This window comes from Nerophis ophidion, linkage group LG15, assembly GCF_033978795.1.
Source record: "Nerophis ophidion isolate RoL-2023_Sa linkage group LG15, RoL_Noph_v1.0, whole genome shotgun sequence".
NCBI classification, from domain to species: domain Eukaryota; kingdom Metazoa; phylum Chordata; class Actinopteri; order Syngnathiformes; family Syngnathidae; genus Nerophis; species Nerophis ophidion.
In genome coordinates, this window is record NC_084625.1 from 26,231,625 (window position 1) to 26,256,760 (window position 25,136).

Here is a 25,136-nt window from a genome sequence, read left to right on the forward strand (position 1 = left end):
TTTGCTCACGCAGTTGTGGACAAAGGGGTGTACCTCGCCCCATCCTTTCTTGTGAAAGACTGAGCATTTTTTTGGAAGCTGTTTTTGTACCCAATCATGGCACCCACCTGTTCCCAATAGCCTGCACACCTGTGGGATGTTCCAAATAAGTGTTTGACGAGCATTCCTCAACTTTATCAGTATTTATTGCCACCTTTCCCAACTTCTTTGTCACGTGTTGCTGGCATCAAATTCTAAAGTTAATGATAATTTGCTAAAAAAAATTGTTATCAGTTTGAACATCAAATATGTTGTCTTTGTAGCATATTCAACTGAATATGAGTTGAAAATGATTTGCAAATCATTGTATTACGTTTATATTTACATCCAACACAATTTCCCAACACATATGGAAACGGCGTTTGTATTTATAAACTCAGTAAATATGTTCCTGGACACCTGAGGACTTTGAATATGACCAATGTATGATCCTGTAACTACTTGGTATAGGATTGATCCCTAAATGTTTGGTATCATCCAAAAGTAATGCAAAGCATTCGGACAACAGAACAATAAGTGATTATTACATTTTAACATAAGGGTAAATAGAACATGTTAAAAGAGAAAGTAAGCAGATATTAACAGTAAATGAACAAGTAGATCAATAATTCATTTTCTACCACTTGTCCTTAATAGTGTTGACAAAATAAACAAAGGATAAATGACAAAATATTTTAGCAGCTAAATCAAGAGGCTTTGTTTGCTTACCTACTACTAAAAGACAAGTTGTCTAGTATGGTCACTATTTTATTTAAGGACAAACTTGCAATAAGAAACATATGTTTAGTGCACCCTAAGATTTGTTGTTCAAATAAAGCCAATAATGCAGTTTATTATGGTCCCCTTCATTGAGAGAAGTATCAAAGTATCAAAATAATTTTGGAAGCGGCACCGGTACCAAAATGTTTGTATCGGGACAACACTACTTCCTACCTGCATGCTGCTTTCGGACGTCCATTTACATCTTGGGGAAACGACCTGCGCACAAACATGTGATCCCGCCGTAGCAATATTGTGTGCATGTATGTAAGCTGCCATTGTTTGTGCCGATGAAAAAAAAAATTTTGCAAGAGTTTTTATTTTTCCATACTTATTTACTCACTTATAACAAAAGGAACTTAGAATTCCAATATGGCCCCTGGTAAAAATGAGTCATGTGACTGAGCTCATATCAGAAGCAGTATTGGTCATATCTCTTAAAATAAACGTATATTTACTTTGCATTAGAATAGCCAATTAGATATGTTTGTGTTGTTTCCATGGCTGTGGTTATCAAGTCAAATTGACACATTGTGTTGTGTAAAAAACCAATAGAACACGTTTGCGCTGCGAGGTAATTATTGCAAATACATCACCGGAAAAAAAAACAAAAGCGCTCTTTGAGTCTTCATAGCCACCTTTTTTTTTGTTTTTTTGTCGACGGGCTTCTGTCACCATCATTTCCACTCTGTGTGGATTTAGATGGTGTCACTCTAATGGGTTTTACAGTTTTTAAAGAGATTATACTTTGGGATTACTACCTGAGCAGGAGGGGCTTGGAAAAGTTCAGCAATGCCTTTGATGTGCCGGAGCGTAAACACAACCTGAGGCTACCTGGCAAGGAGGGGCTCGCGCTTTGTTATTCACAGCCACGGCCCTTAATTGTGGCGCTCGGGACAAAAGAGAGTGAGGAGGGGGGGTAAAAGGTAACATTTTTAAAGGGGAGGGCTTTTTTTTTGTTTGTTTTTTTGCAAGAGTTTTGCATAATTGTCTATAAACATAGACGTCAATGATGCCGGTGAATCACATCACATGTTAGTCTTAGTCGAACAGCAAGAAAACGGCGAATTACAAAGAGAGCTCATTCCCACTGTTGGTATAGTGTTTTAAATCATCCACAACAAGCTATTGCGGGGGGAGCCATTAACTTGTTCCGTAAAAAGAGTCACTGCTCTGCTTCCCTGCAAGAGAAAATATTTAAACCAACGGCTCCACTGAGCTCCGTTAGCATTATGGCCCATGCAAATAGGCCTTAATGTGTCCACAAGGCCCTCTAAAGGCAAATACCTCCACTCTCAGTCAAAGAGATGAGCTTCCTTTTGCGCCAGGCAGCCCTCAGCGCCACATTAGATGGAGCGCCCTTAGAATGAAGTCTTTGCGCTTTTAGGTTGGCTACATTTACTCATTAGAGGCAGAAGCCTTGAAATTAGATTAAATTGTGCGTCACGGCATTGAGAAACTATGACTTTTGACATCTGAAATTCACATTTTAAAGGGAAAAAAAATTAACAAAAAGTTGCTTGGAGCAGGATTGCCCAGAAGACTATTGAATGCATCATAATAATGCCCTCAATTTCCCCCCAAAAACAGATTAACTCGCTGGACTATAAAGACAATATAACATACATCCATAAATGTGGCTGCATATGCAAAAGTGCAATATATTTAGAGTGGGGCAAAAAAGTATTTAGTCAGCCACCGATTGTGCAAGTTCTCCCACTTAAAATGATGACAGAGGTCTGTAATTTTCATCATAGGTACACTTCAACTGTGAGAGACAGAATGTGGAAAAAAAATCCAGGAATTCACATTGTAGGAATTTTAAAGAATTTATTTGTAAATGATGGTGAAAATAAGTATTTGGTCAACCATTCGAAGCTCTCACTGATGGAAGGAGGTTTTGGCTCAAAATCTCACGATACATGGCCCCATTCATTCTTTCCTTAACACGGATCAATCGTCCTGTCCCATTAGCAGAAAAACAGCCCCAAAGCATGATGTTTCCACCCCCATGCTTCACAGTAGGTGTGGTGTTCTTGGGATGCAACTCAGTATTCTTCTTCCTCCAAACACGACGTGGGAGAACTTGCACAATTGGTGGCTAACTAAATACGTTTTGCCCCACTGTATCTGTACAGTAATGTATGTATTTATATCTGCACTACAACGAGCCAATGCAACCAAATGTCGTTCTTATCTTTACTGTAAAGTTCAAATTTGAATGACAATAAAAGGTAGTCTAAGTTTAAGTCTAAGTCTAAGTCAGGAATGGGGCTTGCCAAAAAGCGAACTCCCAAATGTAATTACATATTCACACTGATCTCTTTGAAGCTCATACAATGAATTACATTTTGGATTAAACCATTGAACATCTATTATTAATATCCATCCATCCATTTTCCTTTTGGGATTGCGGGGGGTCGCTCGTGCCTATCTCAGCTACTATCGGGCGGAAGGCGGAGTACACCCTGGACAAGTCGCCACTTTATCACAGGGCCAACACAGATAGACAGACAACATTCACACACTAGGGACCATTTAGTGTTGCCAGTCAACCTATCCCCAGGTGCATGTCTTTGGAGGTGGGAGGAAGCCGGAGTACCCGGAGGGAACCCATGCAGTCACGCAGAAACCTTTGATGAATGTGTGGATTGTGTATGCTACCACTAGTGAGTGAAAGCAGACGATGTGTGGACTTAACAATGTGATATTTACCAGTGGGTGTTGTTGGTGCGTGATGAGTGAATCTTTCACCAAATTTAAAGGTTAAGGCAAAAAGGCAGTCAGTGGGAAGGCAAGCAGTCGAGGGCAGGAGAGAGGCAACAATGTCCGTGTCCAGGCAGTGGTCGAGGATCAAGGGAGGCGAGCAAAGATCCGGGAGAGGGTCGTGAGGCAAGACACGATCACAGGTAACAGGGAAAACACAAAGGACATCAATAAAGGAACGAGTAGGAGCACACAGAAGGCCAGCAAGGAACGAGAGAGGGGTGCCAGACGTGATGCTTACTCAGGTGAGATTGACTACGTTCTGGCGAAGATCTTTTGGGTTCGCTTGCTTTTATGCAGCTCCCTCTCCTCAGGTCTAGGTGCGCTGATGCGTAATTGTCTGCAGCCTTGTTGCTGCGTGGGCGTGCCGTGTTTAGCGCGAGCAGGGGCGAGTCCACCCGAGCAGCCAGAAGAGGAACTGTGACACATAGTTGCAGGAGAAGCACGGGTACGAGTCCTCGCCGTGACATATTAAAGATGAAAAGATATACAACCGCATGCAGTACATGTTGTACGTCAGCAGCCAAGAGGAGCTTGTGTAACCTGTAACCTATTTTGAAAAGGTTTTATTATAATCTATATCCCAAATAATACAAACCCCGTTTCCATATGAGTTGGGAAATTGTGTTAGATGTAAATATAAACGGAATACAATGATTTGCAAATCATTTTCAACCCATATTCAGTTGAATATGCTACAAAGACAACATATTTGATGTTCAAACTGATAAACATTTTGTTTTGAAATTAATCATAACTTTATAATTTTATGCCAGCAACACGTAACAAGGAAGTTGGGAAAGGTGGCAATAAATACTGATAAAGTTGAGGAATGCTCATCAAACACTTATTTGAAACATCCCACAGGTGTGCAGGCTAATTGGGAACAGGTGTGTGCCATGATTGGGTAAAAAAACAGCTTCCCAAAACATACTCAGTCTTTCACAAGAAAGGATGGGGCGAGGTACACCTATTTGTCCACAACTCCGTGAGCAAAGAGTCAAACAGTTTAAGAACGTTTCTCAAAGTGCAATTGCAAGAAATTTAGGGATTTAAACATCGACGCTCCATAATATCATCAAACGGTTCAGAGAATCTGGAGAAATCATTCCACGTAAGCGGAATGGCTGGAAACCAACATTGAATGACCATGACCTTCGATACCTCGGACGGCACTGTATCAAAAACCAACTTCAATCTCTAAAGGATATCACCACATGGGCTCAGGAACACTTCAGAAAACCACTGTCACTAAATGCAGTTTGTCGCTACATCTCTAAGTGAAAGTTAAAGCTCTATTATACAAAGCGAAAGCCATTTATCAACAACATCCAGAAACGTCGCCGGCTTCTCTGGGCCCGAGATCATCTAAGATGGAGTGATGCAAAGTGGAAAAGTGTTCTGTGGTCAGACGAGTCCACATTTCAAATTGTTTTTGTAAATATTCGACATCGTGTCATCCGGACCAAAGGGGAAGCGAACCATCCAGTCTGTTATCGACGCAAAGTTCAAAAGCCAGCATCTGTGATGGTATGGAGGTACATTAGTGCCCAAGGCATGGGTATCTTACACTTCTGTGAAGGCACCATTAAGGCTGAAAGGTACATACAGGTTTTGGAACAACATATGCTGCCATCTAAGCGCCGTCTTTTTCATGGACGCCCCTGCTTTTTTCAGCAAGACAATACCAAGCCACATTCAGCACGTGTTACAACAGCGTGGCTTCGTAAAAAAAGAGTGCGGGTACTTTCCTGGCCCGCTTGCGGTCCAGACCTGTCTCCCATCGAAAATGTGCGCCGCATTATGAAGCGTAAAATACGACAGCGGATATCCCGGACTGTTGAACGACTGAATCTCTACATAAAACAAGAATGGAAAGAATTCCACTTTCAAAGCTTCAACAATGAGTTTCCTCAGTTCCCAAACGTTTATTGAGTGTTGTTAAAAGAAAAGGTGATGTAATACAGTGGTGAACATGCCCTTTCCCAACTACTTTGGCACGTGTTGCAGCCATGAAATTCAAGTTAATTATTTGCAAAAAAAAAATTAAGTTTATGAATTTGAACATCAAATATGTTGTCTTTGTAGCATTTTCAACTGAATATGGGTTGAAAAGGATTTGCAAATCATTGTATTCCGTTGAAATTTACATCTAACACAATTTCCCAACTCATATGGAAATGGGGTTTGTACATATTGATAATCGTTTTTAATCGAGAATCAATTCTGATTTGAATCGTGATTGAATCATGAGGTGCTCAAAAAGTCCCTCCTCTACTTGTTGCTATCTATCCATAGCCGACCCTCCTTATACGCCACAGGTGTCAAACTGGAGGCCCGAGTGCCAAATCTAACCTGCCACATTATTTTATGTGGCCCGCAAAAGCCTGTAAATAAGATATGTCAATTAAGTACTTCATCATCCATTCTAAATGTATTCATTCTTTCCATTTTTACAGAGAAAATTGCAAGTACTGCATACAACTACATATCAATTAATCTTATATATATATTGCAACTAATTGTATACATATTTTTTAATTGAAATAAAAATAAATACTTTGATATCTGGATGACCTATGATTTAAAATCAAGTTATCCATCAAGTTGTATTAAAGAAATAACCAAATGCATGGACTGTTATGTAAAAATATCACTAGCCAATTTGTACTTTCATATTTATTCACCGTTACAAACGGCCCTCTTTTGGCAGCCACTACTGCGATGTGGCCCTCAAAGAAAACCAGTTTGACACCCCTGATAGACTTAGATCGGGGGTCAGAAACCCGCATGCGGCTCTTTATTGCCGCCCTAGTGGCTCCCTGGAGCATTTTTAAAAATGGATTGAAAATGGAAAAACATACTAAAGTTTTAGTTTGTTTTTTGTTTGAGGACAAACATGACACAAACCTTCCCAATTGTTAGAAAGCCCTCTGTTTAATATGTTTGTGTGTATGTTTCACTGATGAGAGTATTTGGTGAACATCGTTTTGTCCTACTAATTTTGGCGGTTCTTGAACTCACTAAAGTATGGACTGTGACGCAACAGTTTGTTTACATGTAAAATCTTCCACTCCTTCTTTGTCTCATTCTGTCCACCAAACGTTTTATGCTGTGCATGAATGCACAAAGGTGAGCTTGGTTGATGTTATTGACTTGCTGGAGTGCTAATCAGGCATATTTGGTCAGTGCATGACTTCAAGCTAATCAATGCTAACATGCTACTTAGGCTAGTTGTATATACATATTGCACCATTATGCCTCGTTTGTAGGTATATTTGAGCCAATTTCATATTCTTTACTTTGATCCTTTTTGTATATAATTTAGTTTTGCATGTTTTATGACAAATTATCTGAATGTAATATTGGCTGCATTTCAGATAGGTTTAGGTTAGGTTTGCGTGTTCATGTTATACATTTGTGATTATAAATAATATATATTAAAATGTTTCAAGTCCAAATTCTGCATCAAATTAATTTGAAGTTTGATTTGAATAGTATAAAAATAGTTCCTCATCAATAAAAAAAAAAGTGTGAGAAAATGTATGTCAGGGCTGGGGGGCTCCAAATAAAATTCTGCTTAGGGCCCCAATTTAGTCAGGGGCTATTTAAAGGAGCTTTTTTATTTACATATAGGTTATTTGTGGATCAGATGTATGGCCCGTGGCCCATTAGAACATTTTCACATTGGCCCCTGGAGGAAAAATGTTCTACAGCATGAAAATTAGGGATGCACAATACTTTTTTCAACCCGACACAATTACATAAAACTTCCTGCTTCTCAAGATTAATATCTACGTTTTGATTTAGATCTATCTGTAGTTTGCACACCTTACATTGCAGGAGTTTCTTTGGCAGTAGGCTGTCAAAATAATGTCAACACGATGCTGGTGTGGCTGATAAGGTTTGATGTGTTAAAGCGCAATATTTTTATTTGCCCTCCCTGCTTGATGTTTACGTAACATTTGGTGCAAAAAGCACATAAAATGTCTTCTTCTGAAACAGTGAAGGAGGCCATGTTTGTTCGGTTGAAGTGGAGAAAAGGAGCGCTTGATTCGCTCACCCTAACCCAACTACTGCACAGTATGGGTGATCTCGCCTCATTGGAGTTTTAAAAAAAAAAATGTATTGGATCTACTAATGTTATTGGATGTATGGGTACAACATCATACAGTAATTCCTCATATCAGCCCGAATGTTGAATGTACTTTTTTAGAGAGGCTTTTGTGGCTTTTTTTAAATTTTCTTTGGAATTGCTTTCACATTACCCGTTTTGTCTTGATGTGAAATGCAGTTAACCTTTTTTTTAACACTTGTTATTACAAAGAATAATAATAATATGCACAGTATTTTTAACTTTTATGATTTAAATTTTGACCCAAAATGTTGGGAATACTTTTACTCTTAAGCTGTGTGATGTGAGCTCAGGGCACAGAAAATATTTTGCTACTTCTTTGGTTTTTTGTGTTTTTGTTGTTTTTTCTTTAAATATTGATATGGATTCAAAGCAGTAAGTGTACAGTTGCCATTAAAGGTAATGTAGGAGAGTTTGTTGGGTTTTTTTTCAATGTTTTGTTTTATTTTACACTTGCGTGAAAAGTAAGATGGTAAAAAAAATAAAAAATGAAAGAAACGCTTTTTGTCATGATTTTAACAGCGTGCATGCGCATTTAAAAGGGTCAGATCCCGTTAAGCACATTTTATAAATTCTGACCATAACGTTTTAGAGGAAACTAATCTAAAGTTTTAAGATGTCACTTCAGTGTAATGTGTTTTGCTTTTTGGGTAGCTTTATTTTGCCCTGCGATGAAGTGGCGACTTGTCCAGAGTGTACCCGCCTTCCGCCTGGATGTAGCTGAGGTAGGCTCCTGCGCCCCCCGCGACCCGGAAGGGAATAAGCGGTCGGAAATGGATGGATGGATGGATGGCTGGGTGGATGATAGTTTCATTGTGTCTTTGTTAGGGTTCAGACCACCAGGGTAAAGACCACTGTGTCAGTGGTAATTTTCTATTGTTTACACTTTTAAATAATTCTACAATTCAGTACATCACCAAAATCCGTATGTGACAGACTCTCACCGTCCGGATTCCATGGACCACCAAGGACTGACATTACTGCGAGCAGATTTAACTTTCTTTATTTTTTAATAAGGTGGCGTCTTTTGTCTGGTCGCTTTTCAGCCTTCCGCGTGCCTGCTCGCTCTTCCGCTTGCTTTTCAGCTTTCCGTGTCGATGTCTTCCTTTGGCCTCTTGCGGTCAGCGTCCGCTTCTGCCTCTCCAACTCTTCCTGCCCCGTTGTTCCCTGCGGCTACCCTTTTACACATTGCGAGGAGATTAGATGATTGTGCCCAGGTGGGCGCCCCGTGTACCTGATCATGATTGCGGCGTCGCTCCCGCCGCGCCCCGCCTCGCCGCTCGCTCGCAGTCCACGCCTCCCCGACGCCATCTTGGGCCGGGCTCCGGCGTGCCCTGCCTCGCTGTGGGACTGACGGCCCCGCCTCTCCACATATCACAGGTGGCGTCTTTCGTCTGGTCGCTTTTCAGCCGTCCGCGTGCCTGCTCGCTCTTCCGCTTGCTTTTCAGCTTTCCGCGTCGATGTCTTCCTTTGGCTCTCCGTCTCTTGCGGTCAGCGTCCGCTTCTGCCTGTCCAACTCTTCCTGCCCTGTTGTTCCCTGCGGCTGCCCTTTTACACATTGCGAGGAGATTAGATGATTGTGCCCAGGTGGGCGCCCCGTGTACCTGATCATGATTGCGGCGTCGCTCCCGCCGCGCCCCGCCTCGCCGCTCGCTCGCAGTCCACGCCTCCTCGACGCCATCTTGGGCCGTGCCCTGCCTCGCCGTGGGACTGACGGCCCCGCCTCTCCACACCGTACAGTGTCCTTCATATCACACTTTTCTTCTTGATATCAGCATTGATTAACATAGTCTCCCTTGCATGACTATTAGTCCATCCATCCATCCATATTCTACCACTTGTCCCTTTTGGGGTCACGGGAAGTGCTGGAGCCTATCTCAGCTGCAGTCGGGCGGAAGGTGGTGTACACCCTGGACAATAGATGGATAGACAACATTCACACTCACATTCACACAATAGGGCCAATTTAGGTGCATGTCTTTGGAGGTGGGAGGAAGCCGGAGTACCCAGAGGGAACCCACGCAGTCACGGAGAGGATATGCAAACTCCACACAGAAAGATCCCGAGCCCGGGATTGAACTCAGGACCTTTTTATTGTGAGGCGCATGCATTAACACTTGTTTCCACCGTGCTGCTGTTAGCTTTAGCTTTAAATTGCCAGTACAGTCAAACAATCCCTCCAGGATCTCGCATGCTTTTGTTTTGAGATTGTTGCGGCCTTAAATGCCTGAATTCACAAAATATTGCTGCTTTTAAGATAAGTTGCAAAATGGGGGGAATGGGGCATCCTCACATCTGCGGTCCCCTCCAAGGTTTCTCATTGTATCCCATTGGGTTGAGTTTTTTCTTGCCCTGATGTGGGATCTGAGCCGAGGATGTCTTTGTGGCTTGTGCAACCCTTTGAGACACTTGTGATTTAGGGCTATATAAATAAACTTTGATTGATTGATTGATTGATTGATTGATTGATTGATTGATTGATTGATTGATTGATTGATTGATTGAGAAAGGAAGTTGTATAGAATCACTTTTGAAATTTCGTGTTTGTGATCCCAAAAATTACATTTAAATTTACAATAAATTATAATCTCAGGACTGGACCCGCTTGCAAAAAAATGAGTTTTTGTGCATGTTAAGCGCCTCAAAAATACACCCAAACTATCCATCCATCCATCCATCCATCATCTTCCGCTTATCCGAGGTCGGGTCGCGGGGGCAGCAGCCTAAGCAGGGAAGCCCAGACTTCCCTATCTCCAGCCACTTCGTCTAGCTCTTCCCGGGGGATCCCGAGGCGTTCCCAGGCCAGCCGGGAGACATAGTCTTCCCAACGTGTCCTGGGTCTTCCCCGTGGCCTCCTACCAGCTGGACGTGCCCTAAACACATCCCTAGGGAGGCGTTCGGGTGGCATCCTGACCAGATGCCCGAACCACCTCATCTGGCTCCTCTCAATGTGGAGGAGCAGCGGCTTTACGTTGAGCTCCTCCCGGATGGCAGAGCTTCTCACCCTATCTCTAAGGGAGAGCCCCGCCACCCGGCGGAGGAAACTCATTTCGGCCGCTTGTACCCGTGATCTTATCCTTTCGGTCATGACCCAAAGCTCATGACGATAGGTGAGGATGGGAACGTAGATCGACCGGTAAATTGAGAGCTTTGCCTTCCGGCTCAGCTCCTTCTTCACCACAACGGATCGATACAACGTCCGCATTACTGAAGACGCCGCACCGATCCGCCTGTCGATCTCACGATCCACTCTTCCCCCACTCGTGAACAAGACTCCTAGGTACTTGAACTCCTCCACTTGGGGCAGGGTCTCCTCCCCAACCCGGAGATGGCACTCCACCCTTTTCCGGGCGAGCACCATGGACTCGGACTTGGAGGTGCTGATTCTCATTCCGGTCGCTTCACACTCGGCTACGAACCGATCCAGTGAGAGCTGAAGATCCCGGCCAGATGAAGCCATCAGGACTACATCATCTGCAAAAAGCAGAGACCTAATCCCGTGGCCACCAAACCGGAACCCCTCAACGCCTTGGCTGCGCCTAGAAATTCTGTCCATAAAAGTTATGAACAGAATCGGTGACAAAGGACAGCCTTGGCGGAGTCCAACCTTCACTGGAAACGTGTCCGACTTACTGCCAGCAATGCGGACCAAGCTCTGACACTGATCATACAGGGAGCGGACTGCCAGAATAAGACATTCCGATACCCCATACTCTCTGAGCACTCCCCACAGGACTTCCCGAGGGACACGGTCGAATGCCTTCTCCAAGTCCACAAAGCACATGTAGACTGGTTGGGCAAACTCCCATGCACCCTCAAGAACCCTGCCGAGAGTATAGAGCTGGTCCACAGTTCCACGACCAGGACGAAAACCACACTGTTCCTCCTGAATCCGAGGTTCGACTATCCGGCGAAGCCTCCTCTCCAGTACACCTGAATAAACCTTACCGGGAAGGCTGAGGAGTGTGATCCCACGATAGTTGGAACACACCCTCCGGTCCCCCTTCTTAAAGAGAGGGACCACCACCCCGGTCTGCCAATCCAGAGGTACCGCCCCCGATGTCCACGCGATGCTGCAGAGTCTTGTCAACCAAGACAGCCCCACAGCATCCAGAGCCTTAAGGAACTCCGGGCGGATCTCGTCCACCCCCGGGGCCTTGCCGCCGAGGAGCTTTTTAACTACCTCAGCGACCTCAGCCCCAGAAATAGGAGAGTCCACTACATATTCCCCAGGCACCGCTTCCTCAAAGAAAGACGTGTTGGTGGGATTGAGGAGGTCTTCGAAGTATTCCCTCCACCGATCCACAACATCCGCAGTCGAAGTCAGCAGAACACCATCCGCACCATACACGGTGTTGATAGTGCACTGCTTCCCCTTCCTGAGGCGCCGTATGGTGGTCCAGAATCGCTTCGAAGCCGTCCGGAAGTCGTTTTCCATGGCTTCCCCGAACTCTTCCCATGTCCTAGTTTTTGCCTCCGCGACCGCTAAAGCTGCACCCAAACTAGGAGAATAATAATTAGCGAAACAATTCCAATTAGGCCTTTGCAGTTTTTGCTGTGTAATTACAGAAAAAACACCACCAAAAGCTTCCTTATTGTCTGCTTGTCTGTTCTGTTGTCCACAGTTAAAGTGCTTGTCTATCTTAAACATTCATTTATGTTCCAACATTTTAAGAGCATTTGTGAACTGTTGAGAACAATTTATAGCGGTATTTTTTGTTGGTAAATGAGGGATGATGAGAGATGGTCATCACACTTCAACATCACTGACATATACATTTTGCCTCCTTGCTAGGTCAGCATTGCAAGTGAAAATCTGTTCGTAATTGTCTTACCTTAGGTAAAAAAGGGTTAATAAAATATATACATACATGCAATACTATCATTATGTTATCCGACAATTTAGGTCAGTTTTGGCCCAGTGCGACACAAGCTCTGAGATATTTGTCCCAAGTTTATAAATGATGCGAGAGAAGAACCGCGAAGAAAAACAGCCTGTCGGACGGTTATAGTCCCCATTACCTCGGACTGGGAGTCGCTATCTTTCCTTGTCAAAAAGGAAAAGGCAAATCAATATTGTCATTCACAGGTTAGGATTAAACTCCTTTTGCTTTTACTGCCTTCGTGTTCTTTTTTTGGGGGGGCCATTCAATCTGCCGTAACAGTGACAAATGCATCTCAATCGATTGTCGGTGGGATCAGCAAATTAACAACTGGAATGTTTTTTTCTTTTTCTCTCTCACTCTATCTATCCTTTTGTGAGTTCTTTTCGTCTCTTAAAAAAAAAAAAAAAAAAAAAGCAGGGAGGGAAGCAACGGAGCAAAACACATAAAAAGACGGCAGTCATCAACAAACACAATAAAATCCTGATCTAGAAACTGTTTTTGCGAGGCGAGGAAGTATCGCAAATGTTTTTGCAATTTAGACTCAGTTGCCACAAACCACTAAATGCCCTTAAATAGTATTGTGCACTTAAGGTTTTCAACTGAGAAGTCGTTTAAACTGGTGCTTTATGTACAGCCGGTGATTTCAAACAAAAAGAGGATTAAAAACATCCTCTGTGTATCGACAATGTGCTTTTAATAGCTCCTCGTTGGTCCTCAGATGTAAACAAAAATGCCTTGTGTATTTGTACCATATGGACTATACACATTATTGCTAAAAGCTCCGCTCAAACACACATACAACTTTGCAGAGGCAACCAAACCACCCAATGTGTCATGATCCACGTCTCGGATCATGGCATATTCTGGTTTTGGTTCTGTTTGTTGTCACATTCTGTCTAGTATTTGTCTTCCTCAGTTCTTTGTGGCACTTCCTGGTTTTGTTCCGTTGTCATAGTTACCCATTTAGTGTCACCTGTCTCTCCTTTGATCACGCGCACCTACCCTTGATTAGTTATCTCCCTATTTAAGATCGCCTTTGTTTGACATTCTTTCTTGGACTCTGCTTCACGCTACAGTTGACGTCGCTTTTTCCAGCATTGTGGTAACTACCTTCATGTACATTAGCTTCCATGCTATTTCAGTTTTTTGTCCCTAGCTCATGCTAGCGCTTTCTGTTTTGTTTGTTAGTGCCTTCGAGCAAGTGTTTTTGGTTCTTAGTCTGTTTTAGTTAGTATGAATAAATTATTGATCCTACTTCACGCTGTGTCCATCTTCGCTGCACCCACGAGAGAACAACTCGTCACCACAATGCCACCAAGACGTCACACAATTGTTGGACATTTTAAAGTAATATTGCGTTAAATCAGCTTGGCTATTTTTTGTGATGCCACCACCACAATGCCAATAATGGCAAAAGAGTGATGATAACCACAGAACCAAAAATGTTACTTACTACATTTTAGCTACCAGGTTACATTCCATGACCATCCGTGAATGACGCCCATAAAAATGGCTAATTTCGAGACAATTTCGCTCATCCCCCTCTTAATTGGGCGGGACTTCGTCCTTTTTTAACCTACTCAGTGGCCTTGTGGTTAGAGCAGGGGTCTCAGACGTTATTTTGCGGCCCCCACCTTAATATGAAAGTTTAATGTTAGTGCGGCCCGCAAGTTTCAATATGAATGGCGTTTGACAGCCTTGTGTTATTTGGGTCCAAAATGGCTCTTTCAACGTTCTGGGTTGCCTACCACTTCGTTACTGGAAAAGCGGCAAGTGAGTGAAAGCGACAGAGACGTTTCCATGTAGACGAGGGTTTTCTTACATGCCCGGCTGCAGTCACACCGCGACACCTGTCCGTTTTTAATAACAGTCCCTGATAACCTGGACCAATTCAAATTTGTGACGGACTTCCTGCCATCCTTGTGCTGGTTGCAGTGACGATCTATACATGACGCATCATAGCAGGTTTATTTCAATACACCTGTTGTCTGGCCAGTCTGTCACGCCAATTTCTGGCTTGCTGGCTCTTCGTGCTCGTCGCGGCACACCTTTCGGTGTCCGATGGCTTCGTCTGTTGCGGGGACTCATCTCTGGTCTGGTCTCTCTCGTGGTCGTTCGTGTCGGGTTGTTCCTCCCCAAGTGTTCCTCCTTCACTCTTTTTATGCTGCAGCCGAAGGTAATGGGATTAAGCGCAGGTGTGGTGTACGCACCCGACGCTGATGGCTGCAGTGCCGCTCCAGGCGTGTCCTGCCTCTCCGCTTTGCTGCATGCTCCACCTTCTCGCCGCCATCTTGGTCCGGACTATCGTTTGTCCGAGCCCGCTGTCGGCTCGTCGGCTCCGCCTCTCCGCAAAATTGTTATTTTATTTTATTTTATTTTTTTTATTGTTTGATATGCATTGCCTCACACGATGAACACTACATATATTTCTATATGACACCGGATAACACTCTGGGAGCCGTCACTTTTTTGCGCTTGCTATCCCGGTACTTTCCTGGCTATTATCCGCCGACCGCCATGTTGTTGTAGGGAGGAAAAGCGGAACGACACACATTGTGGAAAAAACATTATTCTCCATGCTTCAGCAAAATACGAATATATTCCACAACCCCAAACATGTCTTTTTTTCAAAGCCTGCAGTGAAGAGAAAGGTTAGTGATATGAAAAGAAAATTACAGGAAAAGTGGGAGATGCAATATTTCTTTGTTGAGCATAGGGGACCCCAACGTGTCTTATTTTTCCATTTGAAACGTCATTATACAACTACACATGCGGAGGAGTATGCAAATTTTTGGGGGGGGAAATCTTTTCTTGCCCAGACTCGGCATCCTGTGGCCCCCAGGTAAAATAAGTTTGAGACCCCTGGGTTAGAGTGTCCGCCCTGAGATCGGTAGGTCGCGAGTCCAAACCCCGGATGAGTCATACCAAAGACTATAAAATGTGACTCATTACCTCTCTGCTTGGCACTCAGCATCAAGGGTTGGAATTAGGGGTTAAATCACCAAAAATGATTACCGGGCGCGACCACCGCAGTTGCCCACTGCTCTCCTCACCTCCCAGGGGGTGGAACAAGGGGATGGGTCAAATGCAGAGAATAAATTCGCCACACCAGTGTGTGTGTGACTATCATGGGGACTTTAACTTTGAATTTAATCCTACGACAAGCTTAACGTTGACATTTGAAGTTGACTGTAGAAGCTTGCACTGATGTCTCGACAGGACACTGTATATTCTTTACAGAGCATGCTACGCTTTGATATGACATATTAGTGATGTTTTCCAATCTAGGGAAATTACGTGTTTTCTGCTGGAAAATCTGCCAATTTTCGGGGTTTTGTTTTAATAAAAAATCTAGGAAATGCTATTTTTCTATTTCACTGTACAGTAAAACTACAAACAATGTTAACTAAGTAAAACTGTGTACTTGGGTTGTACGGTATACCGGTATTAGTATAGTACCGCAATACTAATGAATCATATTCGGTACTACACCGCCTCTGAAAAGTAACGACCCGCCACAGCTACTTCTAAATCACTAATCCTCGCCTACATGGCGACAAACAAAGTAAGTTTCTTACAAGTATCATCCCTGCAGGACGAAGAATAGCTAAACATGCTTCACTACACACCGTAGCTCACCGGCATCAAAATGTAAATAAACGCCATTGAAGGATCTACACCTGACATCCACTGTAATGATACAAAGTACAGTAGGGTATCTAGTCGATACTGCTATGGTTATGTCAATATTTGTTGGTATCACAACATCTTCTTTCGGTTTTTATTTATCTCTATTATGTTTGTAAACTTAGGAAATATGTCCCTGGACACATGATTACTTTGAATATGACCAATGTATGATCCTCTAACAACTTTGTGGTATCATCCAAACCTATTGTAAAGTATCAAACTTATAAGAATAAGTGATTATTACATTTTAACAGAAGTGCAGATCGAACATGTTAAAAGAGAAAGTAAGCCGATATTAACAGTAAATGAACAAGTAAATTATTCATTTCCTACCACTTGTCCCTAATATTTTTTTACACAATAATAGAAAGGAATATGACACAATTTTTTACTGCATATGTCATTAGACTAATTAGGCGCCTTTGTTTGCTTACTGACTAATATTCTATTTAAGGACAAACTTGCAATAAAAAACATAGGTTTACTGTACCCTAAGATTGTTTGTAAAAAATAAAGCCAATAATGCTATTTTTTGTGGTCTCCTGTATTTAGAAAAGTACCGAAAAGTACAGCAATAATTTTGATACCAGTACCAAAATATTGGTATAAGGAGAACACTACTGCGTACAGCCAATATTTTAAGCAATATTTTGTTAAACACAGTACTGTATAATAAAACTGAAATAAAATACAACTATTAACACAACCCACCACCACTCAAACTAATTTATGGTTGTACGTTGTCAACTGTACAGGTAATGTTTTAACTAATATTTTGACATTCCTAATGCAAGTATAAAGAGAAATCAACCAGTGTATAATAAAACTAGAATAAAGTGAAACTACTCGCTCGAACTCACCACTACTCAAACTACTTGATGGTTGTATCTTTTTCAACCGTACAGGCAATATTTTAGGTAATAGTATAACATTTCTTAAAAGCGTAAAATAAAAAATATTAAGTCAAAGTATCCATCCAACCCACAATTTCATAAACTACATGATTGTTTGACCTTTTTCTACTGTCTTGGCCTTGTTGTAGGTGATATTTTCACATTCCTAACGGTTGACAAAGTTTAACACTGTATAATAAAACTAAAATAAATTGAATATACTCACCCAACTCACTACTAACTACTTGATGGTTATGCTTTTTTCAAATGTACAGGCAATGTTTCGAATAATAGTTTGCCATTCTTAACTGCCAATGCAAGTATACAGAAAATCAAGAAATGTATAATACAAATAAAATAAAGTAACTGTACTGCATTAAGAAACCTAACAAAAACTATTGAACTATCCATCCATCCATTTTCTACCGCTTGTCCCTTTTTGGGGTCACGGGGGATGCTGGAGCCTATCTCAGCTGCATTCGGGCGGAAGGGGTGTACACCCTGGACAAGTTGCCACCTCATCGCAGAACTATTGAACTACTGTATTTTATAATCATAGTACAATGTTTCACTTAGTTAACAGTTAGTAATGTCAAAATATTACCTACAAATGTGGCTGTATAGCTGAAAAAAATATTGCTAAGTCGTTTGAGTAGTGGTGGGTTTGGTAAGTAGTTTTACTTTATTTTAGTTGTATTGAACACTGGTTGATTTCTCTTTATACTTGCATTAAGAATGTCGAAATGTTACCAAAAACATTACCTAGATATAACAATCAAGTAGTTTGAGTAGTGGTAGGTTGGGTGAGTAGTTTTACTTTATTTTAGTTTCAATATACACTGGTTTATTTCTCTTTATACTTACATTAGTAATGTCAAAATATTACCACAAACATTGCCTATATAGTTGAAAAAAATATAACCATCGAGTAGTTTGAGTAGTGGTGGGTTGGGTGAGTAGTTTTACTTTATTTTAGTGTCAAGATACACTAGTTGATTTCTCTTTATACTTACATTCAGAATGCCAAAATGTTACCAAAAACATAACCTATATTAGTTGAAAAATTATAAAAATCACGTAGTTTGAGTAGTGGTAGGTTGGGTGAGTAGTTTTACTTTATTTTAGTTTTAATATACACTGGTTTATTTCTCTTTATACTTACATTAGTAATGTCAAAATATTACCACAAACATTGCCTATATAGTTGAAAAAATATATAACCATCAAGTAGTTTGAGTAGTGGTGGGTTGGGTGAGTAGTTTTACTTTATTTTAGTTTCAAGATACAATGGTTGATTTCTCTTTATACTTACATTAGGAATGCCAAAATATTACCACAAACATTCAATCAATCAATCAATGATTATTTATATAGCCTTAAATCACTAGTGTCTCAAAGGGCTGCACAAACCACAACACAAACCACAATGACATCCTCGGTAGAGCCCACATAAGGGCAAGGAAAACTTGCCTATATACGGTAACCATCAAGTAGTTTAAGTAGTAGTGGGTTGGGTGAGTAGTTTTACTTTATTTTAGTTTCAATATACACTGGTTGATATCCCTTTATATTTACATTAGGAATGTCAAAATGTTACGAAAAATATTGCTTATATAGTTGAAAAAAATCTAACCATCAAGTAGTTTGAGTAGTGGTGGGTTGGGTGAGTAGTTTTACTTTATTTTAGTTTCAATATCTGTGATGAGCTAGCGACTTGTCCAGGGTGTACTCCGCCTTCCGCCCGATTGTGGCTGAGATAGGCACCAGCGCCCGAAGGGAATAAGCGGTAGAAAATGGATGGATGGATGGATAGTTTCAATATACACTGGTTGATTTCTCTTTATATTTACATTAGGAATGTCAAAATATTACCAAAAACATTGCTTGTATAGTTGAAAAAAGTATAACCATCAAGTAGTTTCTAGGTTTGGGTTGGATGAAAATATTTTAATTTCTTTTAAATGTATTTTTCTATATTACATTATTAACTTGATTAATATTTAGAAATGTCAAAATGTCACTTAATTATGGGCTTTACTTTTGAAAAGGGTATAACCATAAGTAGTTTGAGTAATGGTGGGTTGTATGAGTTGTTTTACGTTATTTTAGTTTTATTCTCCAGTGTTTGATTTGGTTAACAGTTAAAAACGTCAAAATGTTAATTAAACATTGGCTGTTGAAAAATGTATAACCATAAGTAGTTTGAGTAGTGGTGGGTGGCGTAATTAGTTTTTTTAATATTTTAGTTTCATTATAGTGTTTTACTTGGTTAACAGTTAGGAATGTTAAAATGTTACACAAAATTGGAAGGTTAATAAAGGAAATGTATTTTAGACAAAATTGGAAGCTCTTTGACTTTGATGCTTTCATTGAGGGTAGATGTCAATATGATGGAGTAGTTCACCTGGAAATAAGTTGAAGACTGTCAGTGGTGGGGAGTTGAAAAGACTCTTAGGCAGCGCCAAGGAAGATTATCCAGTCAATGTGTCATTGGATTGTCTCTGGAGCGCGGATGCGTTTTTTCGGCTGTAAAAGGAGCCCGCTTGGGGGTCAGAGGTTCACATTCTGAGTGGCTCAGCATCATCGCACGCTCAAGTGCTGCATTAATGCTCCAGTCCCATCCGCTTTAGTCAGGTAGAGACGGCGGAGACACACGCAAATCCTCCTCCACAGCACCGTCTTGATGTCCGCAAACCCAATGGGCATCTGTGCGTCTTAAGAGAAGAATAGAAGTGTTTTGCTGATGGATACAAGTTGATGACTGCAGCTTTGACGGAGCCTTGCATGAGATTTAGTGGCTAATTCCTGTTTTTTTGTGTCCGTTTTCATGCAGCCGTCTTCTGACTCTTTGACCCGAGGTAGAACCAGGTAATACTGGAATGCAAAGAGAGTCATTAAGACCTCAACAAAATGCGGTCAAAGTGGACAAGCCACAAGGAGTCAAAAGTGCAAATGCAGCACATTTTTAGTGCAGCTGTCACTCATCTTGTCTTGTTTGCTAAAAACTAAATATGTGTTTTTTAATTGTATTAATGCTGTAAAACGTATTATCCTTGCAGTAGGATCACACATAATTAAGAAGAATATTTGAAGATGGAAAACAAGTTAATATCTTATAAAATTTTATAAACTCAATACAATGAATATGAGACAAGAATAAACACACACAAAAAAATTACAAATTAAAAAAAGTGTTCATTCTTGTTTATTCACTGAAACTTCAATGATATTCTGTTACACAGGTATTTCCATCCATCCATCCATCCATCCATTTTCTACCGCTTATTCACTTTGGGGTTGCGGGGGGCGCTGGTGCCTATCTCAGCTACAATTGGGCAAAAAGCGGGGTACACCCTGGACAAGTCGCCACTTCATTGCAGGACCAACACAGATAGACAGACAACATTCACACTCACATTCACACATTAGGGCCAATTTAGTGTTGCCAATCAACCTATCCCCAGGTGCAGGTCTTTGGAGGTGGGAGAAAGCCGGGGTACCCGGAGGGAACCCACGCATTCACGGGGAGGACATGCAAACTCCACACAGAAAGATCCCGAGCCCGGGATTGAACCCCAGACTACTCAGGACCTTCACATTGTGAGGCAGACGCACTAACCCCTCTGCCACCGTGAAGCCCTACACAGGTATTTTTTAGTAATAAATATGTTCATTTAAACACTGAAAAACGATATTAGACATGTTTTACTGCCTAAACAATTTACATGAAATATCAAATATTGATTATAAAAAACTAAACAAAAAAAAACATACATCTGATTACGAGACTTAAGGGGGAACTGCACTTTGTTCATTTACAATCCATATAAGGGACATGGATACATATGTTTTTTGGGTTGTTGTTTTTTTGCATTCTAACTCGTCATAATCTGCTCGTTGTAGATGCCTGACAATGCTGCTAATGGGAGCAATCCATTCTGCGTTTAAATCAGTGTAAAATGCATTTAAAAAGCGCCAACAATACTTCATTTATGTTCCCTAACCTGCATAATATCTAAGCTGTAGCAACATTGTTATTGTAAAAACAAACACTAAAGTACTGTTTTTATAGCCTAGTAACACATGCTACTGTATTAGCCGGAAGCTAGTTCCTGTGTCAGCAGCTGAATGGCTTTTGAGTTTGTAATGCACAACACGATGCGATAAGACACCAATCTGTACTGACTGAAAAACATGAACAATCATATTACAGTTACTGTAAAGTATTAGACCACATTTCATGTTTTGTTTGTACAAAGCTAGCTCGACAGTGTTTGTACTGTAGTCATAACAACACGAAGGACGTGTTGCATGTATCATGAGCAATATTATAGTGATTCACTCGATGGACAGGTGTCCTAACTAGCCCGGGAAGTTTTTTCCAATTGATTTTTGGCCATTTATGTCGGCATAGCTTGGCTCCAAGTTCCACATTTACAGCAAACAAAGTCACGTCGACCTAACTCTCTCGGCTTTCAACTGCTCCCACATTTCACCCCCTCTTCCTGCTCGCTTCTATAAGCAGCAATTCATCTTCACTATATTCAGCTTCAAAAAGATAAGGTTGTGAATCCTCATTTGTCCAAAAATAGTCGTCTTCACCACCTGTTGAAAAGTCTGCCATGATAATAATGGATTAGATTTATATCACGCTTTTCTATTATTAGATACTCAAAGCGCTCACAGAGAAGTGGGAACCCATCATTCATTCACACCTGGTGGTGGTAAGCTAAATCTGTAGCCACAGCTGCCCTGGGGTAGACTGACGGAAGCGTGGCTGCCAGTTTGCGCCTATGGCCCCTCCGACCACCACCTATCATTCATTCATCATTCATTCACCAGTGTGAGCGGCACCGGGGGCAAAGGGTGAAGTGTCCTGCCCAAGGACACAACGGCAGCGATTTGGATGTCAATAGGCGGGGAACGAATCTGCAACCCTCAGGTTTCTGGCACGGCCGCTCTACCCACTACGCCATGCCGCCCCTGATAAGAAAACACACTCGTGTTTGACTCAGGGAGTGGGAACACATTTGTTGCTGGGAGTCGGAAGTGTGCTGCTATGGAAACGGAAATAAATGTGCTGAGGAAAGTTACGGTATTGCTTAAAACAAAGTAAATACTGTACATATGATTTATTGCTATGAATGTGTCTGTTATTACATTATATAATAGACTAGCTTTGTGTATATAAAGTTTGGACATTGTCTTAGAGGGCTTGGAAGGCTACAATGGTGACTCCCATTAACTGCTTCTTGCAAGTGTTTTTTATCATCTTTAAAATCCTAAAAAGAAAAAAAAAATGCATGTGTGTTCTTGTCTCTCATAATGATAGCGAAGGATAGGCAGCATTTAAAAAAATGTGCCGTTTTCCTTTTCAGTGCCCAATAAGAATGTTGTACAATTCCATACAAAAACTCTACTCGGAAGCTACCTGGCACTTTTTTGACTTACTTTCTACTTCTAAAGGTTCCTCTTTACTATTCATTTTTAGTCATATATAACTCTAAGCAATTGTGTGGTGAAATATTGATGTTTATATCCGCTTTTCGGTTCTCCACATATTATTGTTTATTGTTCCAGTTTTTGTATCACTCCGTCATTCCACCTGCTTAGATCCTGTTTTGTCCATTTCCATGGTTTCTAATTGATTTCACCTGCTACTCACGGTCCCGCACACCTGTTTCTGTTAATCATCTTCCCTATATAAGCCTGCCTTTTTTGTTTCTTCAGCCTGGGACCCAAGTTTACTTTAACGCAACGGTACGTTTGTTATGCTCATTTGCTTACATGCAATTCTTTCTTATTCTCACGATCTCTCACGCTACGGATTTGTTTTATTCCAGCTCTCATGCTGATGAATTGTTTTTCCTTTTGTGTGCCTTCGTGCCAGTTTAGTTTTGCTATTTGTATTCCTAGCTTTCATGCCAGCGTCCTTTGTCTGTTTCGTCTATTAGCTCCAGTATTTTGGTTCTCTAGCTCCTTTTGTTATTTTGATAAATCAGATAATCTTCCCTTTGCTGTGTTCTTGCTCGACGCATCCACGGAGGGACAAACTTGGCAACACTATGCCACACAGACGCAACAGTTGAGTTTTAATTGCAGCAAGGGCACGATGTATGTTTGAAAATGACTTAAGTTTGTGCTTAATTTCTTGCTTTTGCTATGATTTGACACTGAATCCTCACAAGCAATGCAGTTCACCGGACATAAACTGTGACTTTTTATACGTGTCACAATTTTCCTCTTTCCTGCGGGCAGCAAAGGTGGCGAATCAAAGCCACCAATGATGATTGAATAAGAAAGGTCTGGGTCTTAAGTGCCTGCCTGAGCCTGCTCCTCTGGATTTCCACACTTAGCAGGGGATAAACAAAAAAAGGCTCAGGACAAGGGGGCACACATGCACACCGTGTTAGCAACTACTAAAACTAACAGTGTGTATATACGGCTAAGTCTTTAAATGCAAATGTGTCCCAGATTGTTCTTTGTTTTTTTTTTGTTTTTTTTATTTATAGCAATAGCCTGTGGAAAGATTGCACTCCCACCAGAGAGCTGCCCAGTATAACCAGTCATGCCCTGCTTGCCGCTGCACGGCTCAGCTGGTGCACTGTGGAGGTGAACGGTCTTGGCAAAGGCAGAAACTTGTTAAGAAAGAATAATGAGCATGTTTTATTTACATGCACCTACTTCTTAGGATGCGATACTTGTTCGACGCTAGTAAAAGTCAACCTACCAGTTCCTGTTCAGCCTTGAAAAACAAAACAGTAAAGGGAACTGAACACAAAAATGTGGAGAGTCGTGTGCACTCTGATCATAATGAGCCAGTATAGTGCAATGAATGACATATCAGTCACACAAAACAACGCAAAGGATGGAATTATATTCCTTGCTAACGCGCAAAAGAATGTCTGTTTATCATATAAGAAATATTAAAAAAAAAAAAAAAAATCTAATCAAGGAAACAATCACTGGTAGGAAGTATAAGAAGTGGATCAGAATCATTTAAAAAAACTAATATGACTCTATTGGTGGGAATTGTTCTGAAATATTTGATGGTTTTTTTTGTGTTGTATTTTTTATTCCTTAAGGTGGTATTAAGGTGACGTCACTGTGTTCAGTGTTCGATCTCCTAAAAAAAAGTACTATGGCATAAAAGCATTTTAACAAAAAAAAAAAAAAATACACAATCCTTGAGAATACAATGTATTTTTGCATATAAAAAATATAAATAAAAGTCTAATAAAAATTAAGACAAGATACAATTGTGAATACAATACAATACAAGTGTATATACGCTTGAACTACATGAGTACAATGAACTAGGAAATTGATATGTTATTGTGGTTTGTGCAGCCCTTCAAGGCACCCGTGATTAAGGTCTATCCATCCATCCATCCATTTTCTACCGCTTGACCCTTTTGGAGTTGCGGGGGCTCGCTGGAGCCTATCTCAGCTGCATTCGGGTGGTAGGCGGGGTACACCCTGGACTAGTCGCCACCTCATCGCAGGGCTGATTAAGGTCTATATAAATAAATGATAAATGGGTTGTACTTGTATAGCGCTTTTCTACCTTCAAGGTACTCATTTGCGGCTAAAAATCGTCTCTTTTCATCGCGCAATTAAACAGTATTCTGTTGCTAAATCTTCTGCAATTTGTTCAATTAATAATGGAGAAGTCAAAGTAGAAAGATGGAGTTGGGAAGCTTTAGCCTTTAGCCACACAAACACACGATGATTCTTTGTTTAAAATTCCCAGAGGTGAAGCTTTACTATGGATCAGAGCGGTCAAGCAAACATGGTTCCCGACCACTTGTCAACCAGCAGGTTTCGGTGAGAAAATTGTGGTAAAAAGTCACCTCTTACCGGAAATAAGCTGAGCTTGCGCCGTCCATGCAGCTGCCGTTGACTTCCCTCAGAGACTGGCCTCAAGACACCCGTGGACACACCCCTCTGGCTATCAGGTACTATTTA